This window comes from Rhynchophorus ferrugineus, unplaced genomic scaffold (assembly GCF_030347505.1).
Source record: "Rhynchophorus ferrugineus isolate W39M unplaced genomic scaffold, kcgeb_rfMv2 rfM4, whole genome shotgun sequence".
In the NCBI taxonomy this organism is placed as follows: domain Eukaryota; kingdom Metazoa; phylum Arthropoda; class Insecta; order Coleoptera; family Curculionidae; genus Rhynchophorus; species Rhynchophorus ferrugineus.
In genome coordinates this window covers 38,205,525-38,215,497 of record NW_027472583.1, presented here as the reverse complement: position 1 = coordinate 38,215,497, position 9,973 = coordinate 38,205,525, and positions in this window count along the sequence as shown.

The following is a 9,973-nucleotide window of genomic DNA, read 5'->3' as shown; positions in this document are numbered from 1 at the left end:
AATTAAGGCTAAAATCCGGCTCTTTGGAACGCTTATCTCGCCAAATCTTCCATATAGCTTAGAGACTTGGAATTCGTTGCGGTCTTGCATAGATAAGCTTCTGATATTTCAAATTCGATGCTTAATGAAAATTTTACGGTTTCTCTCCGAGATCATATTAGAAAATAAGTTGTACGTTTAAGATGCGACAACTAGATGATGGAACAAACTTGGAGATGCAGATTGGAACCAATTCCTCACAGATCTCTGTGGCGACATCTACCTTTTGGCGTGAAGACACTGCAAATAGCTCCGAGAGAGATATGGATTAATTTAAACGAAAACGATCTGAAATATAGGAGACTAAGATTGTTGGAGACCAAAACAGTTGCGGTCGATCACCAATGTATGGAGAATGTTTGAAGTCCTATGGCACCAACAGCAGCGTATTGGTTGAGAAGGAGACACTTTCACCAAGCGCCAGCTATGGATTCATGATGACGTAAGGTGAAAAATTATCACAACAAAATATGCGATTTTCAGTTCAAAAATTATTTTATTTTTTTGCATAATTTCCTTTGAATACAAAACTTGACTACTTGGTCCACCGTTTCTCCAATGTCAGTATTCTTTCCAGAATTTCGGAAGTATAAAACCAATTAACAGATTCCACTCACAACTTCATTGCTATCTCTGGAATATAGTGATAAATCTATGTATTATCCATGCTGACAAAGCATGAGGCACAAAATGATTTTGATTTTTCATTCAGCAAATTTGGCACATCTAGCAACATCCCTAATGCGTTTTGCGCGATGCTGTGATATTCAGCTTTATACGCATATCATACCAATATGATATCATGTGCCTTTTCTACGATTTCCGGATATCATGTGCCTTTTCTACGATTTCCGGTGTTGTTGCTGATTTTATCGATCTTTCACTTACTAATTTTTATTAACCTTGGAAGAATTTCCTTAGGGATTAGCCCATCCAATACCAAGAATTTTATGACGGCATGATATTCAAGTTTATCTATTTTAACAAAAGAGACATCTGCTGCAAAAATTAGTGCATCTCTATGGCAGATCAAAACTTTACACCTTACCCTCTTATGTTACAGCATTCGATTGAGCGAATACGCAGATTAGATTAAAAACCGATACTGATAGTGCACAGCAATCTTCCCTTGGAACCGTCATAAATAATAAGTTAATCACCGGTGAGGAAACGATGATGATGAGAAATATATTTTAATTTCCTTTTCTCATTAATATAATAGGTGGCAAATAAAATTTGCCTTTTAAAGATCCTAAGTTTCAATTCAAGAATTAAATAGTTTCCCTACCTATCTATCATTAATAAAATATGAAAAAACTAATAAAACTTAATAATAACAAAACGTTTAGATGTTTAGATGTTCTTAATGCCAATAAGTGAATAAACTCTCAATAATTTAGATATTTTATTTATGTATTTGATCCTTATCTACATGGAGCAATTCCCGCATTATTTATGCAGCTGCAATAGCTGTTCAAATTTTCCAAATATCTTCAATGCAGTAGCTTGATTAAACCATAGCTTCTTCTACAATTTAAATCTTATTCCTCCATTATCATCTCAATATTAGATTTTATGACCTTTTTTCATTAAGGTTTACTTAGTTGGTCAAAATTTGACAATAATGTCTTATCAATTAATCATGTTTCTCTCATAATAGAATAAAAAGATTAATTTGAATATGATGTTTCTAAAACTTATTTTTGTAGTATATTCAATATAAAATCAGAATTGTATTTGATGCATAACATTAATTAAAATAATAAATCTATGTATATTAAAGCATATATGCAAACTATCTCAAGAACTAATATTGCATTAAATGAATGAATGAATAAATGAATGAATGAATTTAAATTGCATTTAATTAAACCTAATTTCCAATACCATTTAATAATCAACAAAGTATTAATAGTATAAAATGCTACGCCACTGATCATTATTACAAAGTATCATAGGTAATATTATTTTCAGAACTTCATAGCATCAAACATAAGCATATATACATGATAGTTCTTTACTTTTATATTATAAACAGTATATATTATGTTATAAAATATATTATGTTATAAAAAGTACGGAATAATAAATGAAGTAATACCTGTTTATATAATAAAATAGAGAATACAGGAATAAACCAATTTTAAAATTGATATTTGATTTTAGCATGTATACTAAAAGAATATCGAACACAATTTTTGTTTACAATTTAAAAATGTATATTAAAGGAATGTATTTACAACCTTTATATTAACTTTTTTTTCCAAAATTTGGGTCTATAAATGATATAAAATGCCATATAGTCAATATTGTTGCATTATCATTAAACACCCTAATATTTATCAATGCTATAAAATATTTACAAATTTATTGATAATAATTCAAAATTTCTTCGATTTGTCCTATGCGTTCCATCAATGCAAATTATTTAATTACTTTCAATTAACCCGCATATTTTCATTACTTGATTAATGTATTCATGTATATTTCCTTATCTTTTAAACATATTTCTCATTTAAAATATATATTACAAAAACAATGAAAACACCAAGCTGATTAAAAGAACTGTTTCTTTACCTAAACTTAAGTAAAAATAAAATTGCATTGTTCTCTGCTTATGTAACATACTTTACCCTTCGATCTCATCCTTGCAAATAGCTCATCTTTAATTTGTCTTCTATGGCTTGCATTTAACTATTTACTTTGTCTTATGTCTCACCTGGGATCCAAAAACACACCAACAAGTGAGGAATTAAAATTGCATGAAACTGTTTTGTAACTGTTAATATTCTATGCAACATTCATTTGAATTCTTGATGCTAAAATTATCGCAATTTTTATCAACATTGGGTTGTCGCATTTACTAATAAAACTGGAAATTAATCAGAAGTCAATACGACTAAAGTTTACAGAAAAAATCTTAACAACCTTTAGTACGTCCTTAAGCAAGAACGATTTTTCTTTTTTTCTTTTTCTTCGCCAAACATCGAATTAAATCAAAAGCTGATTTAGAAAATCTAAATATTTTGTAAGCCAAGAAAACAGACGATCCTTATTATTCTCGAATTTTGTTAAGCTATGTTGGGATGAAATTTTCACATATATCCGATGTTTCTTTCACAGCTGTATATACTTCCTCTTCCGATACAACAGGCACATTATTTTGTTTTTACACATTATATTTTTTTTTCTCTGGACAAAATGTAAAATATAATTTTACATGACCGTTATGTTTTTAATAGTTTTTATCCAAAATTGCCATAATTCTTTAATAATTCCAACAATACGGGAATAATCGAAATTAACACAAAATCTTATATAACACTACTTAAAATTAAATAACTTCCCTTAAAAATGTTTTAACCACTCGCTTTCGATTTTAATATCATTTCAAATGGAGGAACAAAACATCATTTATTTTAACGAAATACTACCGCTTGCTTGATTTGGGAGTTTTTTCGTTTTATTAAAATATATTTACTTGTATCACACACTACACAAAAATATTAGGCCTAAAATTTCTTCCTCCATATAAGCTTTAATCATGCCAAATTTCAAGCCTCTCGGTGCTGGCATTTTCATTAAAAAGAGAGGCAAAATTTTCGACAAGCCGATTATTATATAGATTCTAAAATTATTATTCTCTTAGCATTCCACAATTTGCCCTAAGGGGATTTATATATTTGAAATGTATAAACTAGTACATAATTTAATTACTATCCTATATTATTACTATAGACTATACTAAAAACTATTCTGTGTAAATTTTAGTCTACACACTTCTCTTGAATCGCACATATTGATTTGTTTGGCGAGTTTCTCGTAAAACAAAATAATTGAACATTAATTTGTTCTGTTTTTAAACCCTATATATTTAATTAGTTTTACACAAATACATTTAAATACTTTTTTTAGAAAATATGGCTCCTTATAATGTTATATTTAATTTTAACGATTTATTATATTTATAATTTAGTATTTAGCCATTACCATTATGGTTGGAATGAAGTTCTTCGGGTTGTGTTAGCTGATCTTCTGAAACAAGATTCGAGAAATACTTTAAGAAAAAGCAGAATACTAAAATGATTTTAACATATGGCTATCAGTTCTAATTCTATTTTAACTATTACGGCAAAAGTGTATTTCACTCAATTCCAAAAAAGAATTTCATTTGTTTAAGGAACTTTAAAAAACCTTTCAGTATGTCGGCGATTCTTTATTTAATGAACAAAAAGTCTATTAAATATAATCATTAAATAATGCCACGCTATTTTAATTAATCAATTAAGATTAATTTCAGCTAAAAAAGAAATTATACATTTATATTCACATTCTGACCTTTTCGAAATTCCCAAAAGAAGCAAAACAACAGTGAAAACAGTAGTTTTGGTGGGTGACCCAGTGATGATCGCTCGCTTTATTATGAAATATAATTAAATTTCTCGAACATATTAAAGGAACGTCAATGTTACTGAACCCAAGAACCGTTGAGGTTTTAAAGATATATTTGCTGATATTTTTTGATATTCATAAGTTTGTCTTCTATTTAAGGTGCTAAGCTTATATCCATTGCTCCTAATTTAGCAACACAAAATATATATAAAACCTAGTTATAAATAAAACATGAATAATCAAAATCAATCGAAAGCGTGATTCAGACTAGTAGACTATTCTACACCGAACTAGTATTACTCAGTGTTCTAGATTTGCTTGATACAACATTTAAAACATGAATAATCAATACAGATAATTAAATGATCTTGATGAGAATAAGATCTAGGGTAACATCAAACATCCATTTTTCCAATAATATTATTTTATCCAGATACAGAATAACTACGAGAACCAAAAACTTTATAAATATTAAACAATCTTACTGAAAACCTTGTACTAACTTCAATCCAAAATAAAAACTTGGCTTTAGATTTAAGTACATTTCGTAAGAAATTACAAAAAAAAGATTTTGTGTGTCTCTATGTGTCTATTAATCAGTTCATATGGTAGATTGCGTTTGAATCTAGGCACTTCACTGACATCGCGCACATTTAACTGTTTGGCGAGTGCATTGGGATGCCCTAATAGTCTTTCAGAGTACTTCGCACTAGCATATCGATTCACACTCGTTATGGGTCCTAAGGGGATATCGTGTTGAATCAGTTTGTTGGACACGTAATATGGGGCATCGACGATGACTCGCAACACTTTGTTCTGGAACCTCTGCAGGATATCTATATTAGATTTGCTAGTAGTACCGCACAGTTCAATACCATAGGTCCAAATGGGCCTAAATATTGACTTATACAGCAAAATCTTGTTATCTAATAATAATTTAGATTTACGTCCTATCAGCCAATACATTTGATTTAGTTTAAGCCCAAGCTGTTTGCGTTCTGTCACTATATCTTTCTTCCACGTCAGACGTCGATCAAAATGTATTCCCAGATATTTAACGCTGTCTGCTTGCGGAAGTTCATGATTATTCAATTTTACTGAGGGGCATATTCCTCTACTCAGAGTGAATATTATATGGGTAGATTTTGTCTCATTTGCTTTGATACGCCACGTTTTCAACCACAATTCGACTTTGTTAAGTTGAAGTTGAAGTTTTTTTGTGGCTGGTATTGGATCCTCGTGTGATGATAAAACCGCTGTATCGTCAGCATATGTTGCAGTATATAACAGTAGTGTTTTTTTAGGTTAAAATGGGCCAAGAACATTGCCCTGCGGGAGACCCGAATATATGGGCTGTTGGTTAGTATATTCTTCACCCTGTTGACAAAGAGCGTTCTGAAAGGTACGTTTGCACTCCGCGGTGGTTTGAACAGAACTTTAAACCCAATACATAAATAAGTATTTCGATCTAATCTGACAGGTCGTTGATGTTCTTTTATCCGTATACTTTATATCGTGTATATTATATCAGCCTCCCAGATTATCCTATGCACACTTTTGTGGAAAAGTAACATCAACTGAATAACAAAAAAGTAGTGACTCTGAGTATCGGGTCTTCACAAATGAACCGTTATGAAGTTCTAACATCACTTGGACTCCACATCTGGTAATAAGAGCCATAGGAAAGGATCAAGGATGTTGCCATTCATGGTAATTATTTCTTTTGCAGGGTATCCGCAAAGTCAATAGATCTATTAAAAAAGTGTAACTCACAGCTGAACTTCTACACACCTATTACTTTTAGCTCAACTTTATGGAAGTAAGTGTTGCGGCCAATATCCATAGACGTTGTGTCAATACTAGTTGTGACAGGCTACTGACGTTCTTTTATCCATGTACTTATCATCCTCCCAATCTCTTCTATGCATACTTTTCCACAGTCACAGCTTACCCAGTACACACCTGTTACTTTTTGCGGATCCCGTTTTAGGATTGGGATCCGATGTACCTGTGTTGTTTGAATATAACTTTGATATTATATGTTATATGATTTGGGCTTGTTTAGTATCTTTCCAATGCGGTTTGTTGCAGAAACAGTCGACTGTTAGAAAAATTTTGATGTTCGTCCGTTTTTCTTTTTTTTTTTTCAATGGTTTATCTTATTTAGTAGAGAGATTTGGTAGAGTGCTATCTTATTTGAAAGATCTTTTTACTTATATAAATCCTTCAAGTGGTATCCATTTTTAGACACACCTGAGGTAATTAAGTTCATTCTCTAAGGAATATAGGTCGAATGTGATGAAGGTCCTATAAATTAAGGAATTCTGGACGGATGTTTAGAATTTAGGTCACTCAAAATATAACTCAGTTTATCCATTGGCCATATTTATACATTTAATTCGAACTGTTTTGATCCCCACTAAATCTCATTGGCACAAGTAGTCTCTATACGAATATTGATATAAATAAAATCATAATACGTCGTTTAAATATTAAGTATACTATATAAGATGAAACCCTACTCAAAAAAAATCTATAATGTTTTTAAACATATTATATAACACATAATGCGGGGTGTTTTGCAAATACAGATGCATTTTCGTTAAAACCTATTTATAATTAAATTGTGCGAGCCAGTAACCTTCTGAGAAATTCGGAACAGGACTGTAACGGTTCAAAACAATAAGATAAATGCTGATTTTGATTATGTGGACGTTTCCCACGTTAGAGAAAGGTAGGCAGGTAGATAATAATAAACAAGATGATGAAATTTATAACGAGAACAATTTTATAAGCGATTATTTTTACGTTAGACAATAGCCAGGGACATATTTTTTCTTCCTAATTTATTTATTTCAATCAAAACGAAAATACTAATGTTAAGTGCTTGCATGTATTCTGTTCAATTAATTCTGATTTTTCACTTTAGAAAATCCTTTATTGAGAAAATTTATCACAATATATTATTTTATATATTATATTATATCAAATATACATTAAAATATATATTATATTATATCAAAATATTTTTCAATAAAATCTCATTTTCGATTCATTATCACAATTCTTCAGCATTTTAAAACCATAACCAGCCATTGTCGTTGTTTTTAATGTACACTGAGTTTTATTTATAACTTCAGTGAACTACATCAAATGGTTTTGCGGTCTTTAATCTTCTGGCTGTGTTGATGGAGCCTCTTTATATGTCTTTGGGTAGAGTGCTTGATAACGTTATCGACATTTTCTACCTTATGCAAATTGTCGTTGTGAATGTACCATCAACAATACCTCACAATACCTTATTTTCACAGTAATTTTTGTATGATATTTTAATTGCTTTGGCTGGTACAACCAGAGAGTTGATCAATATCAGCCCACACAGGTTTCAAGAATTGTTAGTAAAGCTAAAGCTTATTATATATTGACAGCGCTGTATATCTACCAAATAACCAGTGAATGTTTTGTAGTTCAGCTTGAATTCTTCACATTTTTTCTTAACATGTGACTTCCAACACATTAACGGTTATGCCAAGATATTTGGCTGTATTTCCATACGGGACTACTTATTAATTTATATATACTGGCTTACGCTTGATTGATTTTGATTTTTTGATGCACCATTATTTCTGTCAAGCATTGTATTTCGGTAATAGGTGTTTGTAACTTTTCGGTTCTTTCAGTGTTGTTATCTCGAATGGCGGTGTCATCTCCAAATGTTGCAGCAATACTTTTAGTGAATGTAGGCAAGTCCCAAGTGTACAGCAGATAAAAGACTGGTCTTAATACACTTTCCTGTAGCATACCTGCTTGTATTTTCGTCAAGTTAGAATAGACATCTTATTGACTCTAAAGTATCGGTCAGTTATATATGACTCTAAAATTTTTGAACATTTGTCACGGAGAAGCATTTAATCTTACGTTTTAAAGTCTGATGTCAACTGTATCAAATGCTTGAGCAACATTAAAAAATTGCAGAACACACTTTACTTTTCTTCTAGTGATTTTTCTATGACATTGGTGATTCTTTGAACCCGATCAATCATGAAACGTATTTTCTTGAAACTAATGCAGCCGGAATAAGATGTTTCCCCTCAATGATTGGTTTTATCATTTTCACTAAAAGGTTTTTCTGAACAAGTGGTAATCAAAAGGCTTTATGCCTAATGAGTACGCAGGCTGTGGCTGAACTCCACATTCGAACTGAAACATTGTATCCTTCACAACTCTTCCAACCGAGTAGTGTAGCCGAGCACTGTAATGTAAAAGTATGATTTTGCGTCCCTTACTCGCAATTGCCGTATTTTTGCAACAATAAGTCATTCATTTTATTCAATTGACGTCGGTAGAAATTTGTACTAATATGATCATTCGGTCTTAACAGCTTGTACTACACTATACATTGTTGATACCACCATATACGCAGTAAGGCCACAAATATTCCACTTCGGTGTCAATGTGAATAGTTGCTCTGGTTTAACCTATAACTTTTGGTACCTGGGACTGTAGCCAGCGTCAGACATAATACCGCACAGAAAACTACTTTTTGCATGGCAAGAAATGAAACTACAATGTTGAAATAGTTATAAATAGCATTTTCAATCAATATTCAGCTATTTTCCTTGCTTTTGGATTTGTCATTATATATATTATATATATTGAATACTGAAGAACTCTACTTTCTGAATTCTACTATTCTTAAGAACTATTTTATGTAGAAAGATGTAAATACATGACTATATAATTGTTTAACCGTTGTTTGTATATATATATATATATATATATATAGCGTACCATAAAAAATAAATGAGAATAAAAATAGTTCCTCAAATAAACGCAATTTTGAATAATCAGGCTGCTTAGACTAGCGTACCATAAAAAATAAATGAGAATAAAAATAGTTCCTCAAATAAACGCAATTTTGAATAATCAGGCTGCTTAGACTATATATATATACATATATATATATATATATATATATATATATATATATATATATATATATATATATATATTAGTCTTCTAGAACGTGAAAAATCTGCCCGTGGGCAATAAGTTTTATTATATGATTTCTATATAAGATATGTTATATAATATAACTAACCTGACATGTAGTAGATCACTTCAGTAAGTGATCTACTGTACAACTTATAATCTAAATATTATTATAGATACTATTCCAACTTATTTTAAAGTATATCCTAACTTATTCTTAAAAACTATTCTAGCTTACTGCGTTAGCACAAATTAAAATTGGTACTACTTGGATGAGACTATGTAAAAGTTAACCGTTTACCGAGGTAAATTTTGAAATTCTGCCAAAAATTTTGGAAAAATAGTGCCGGACGATAAATAATTTTTTAAATAATGATAATATAACAATTGGTCATGATAAATGGTAGAATTTGCAGTCATCTTTTAGTATTTTTTAACACCGTGACCATTTTAATAAAGTTACATCACAAAATACCAACGTTCCACTTCATATCCTTTCAGATTTATGATCCACGCCAGATTATGTATGTTGGTCAGGTGGCACAGACTT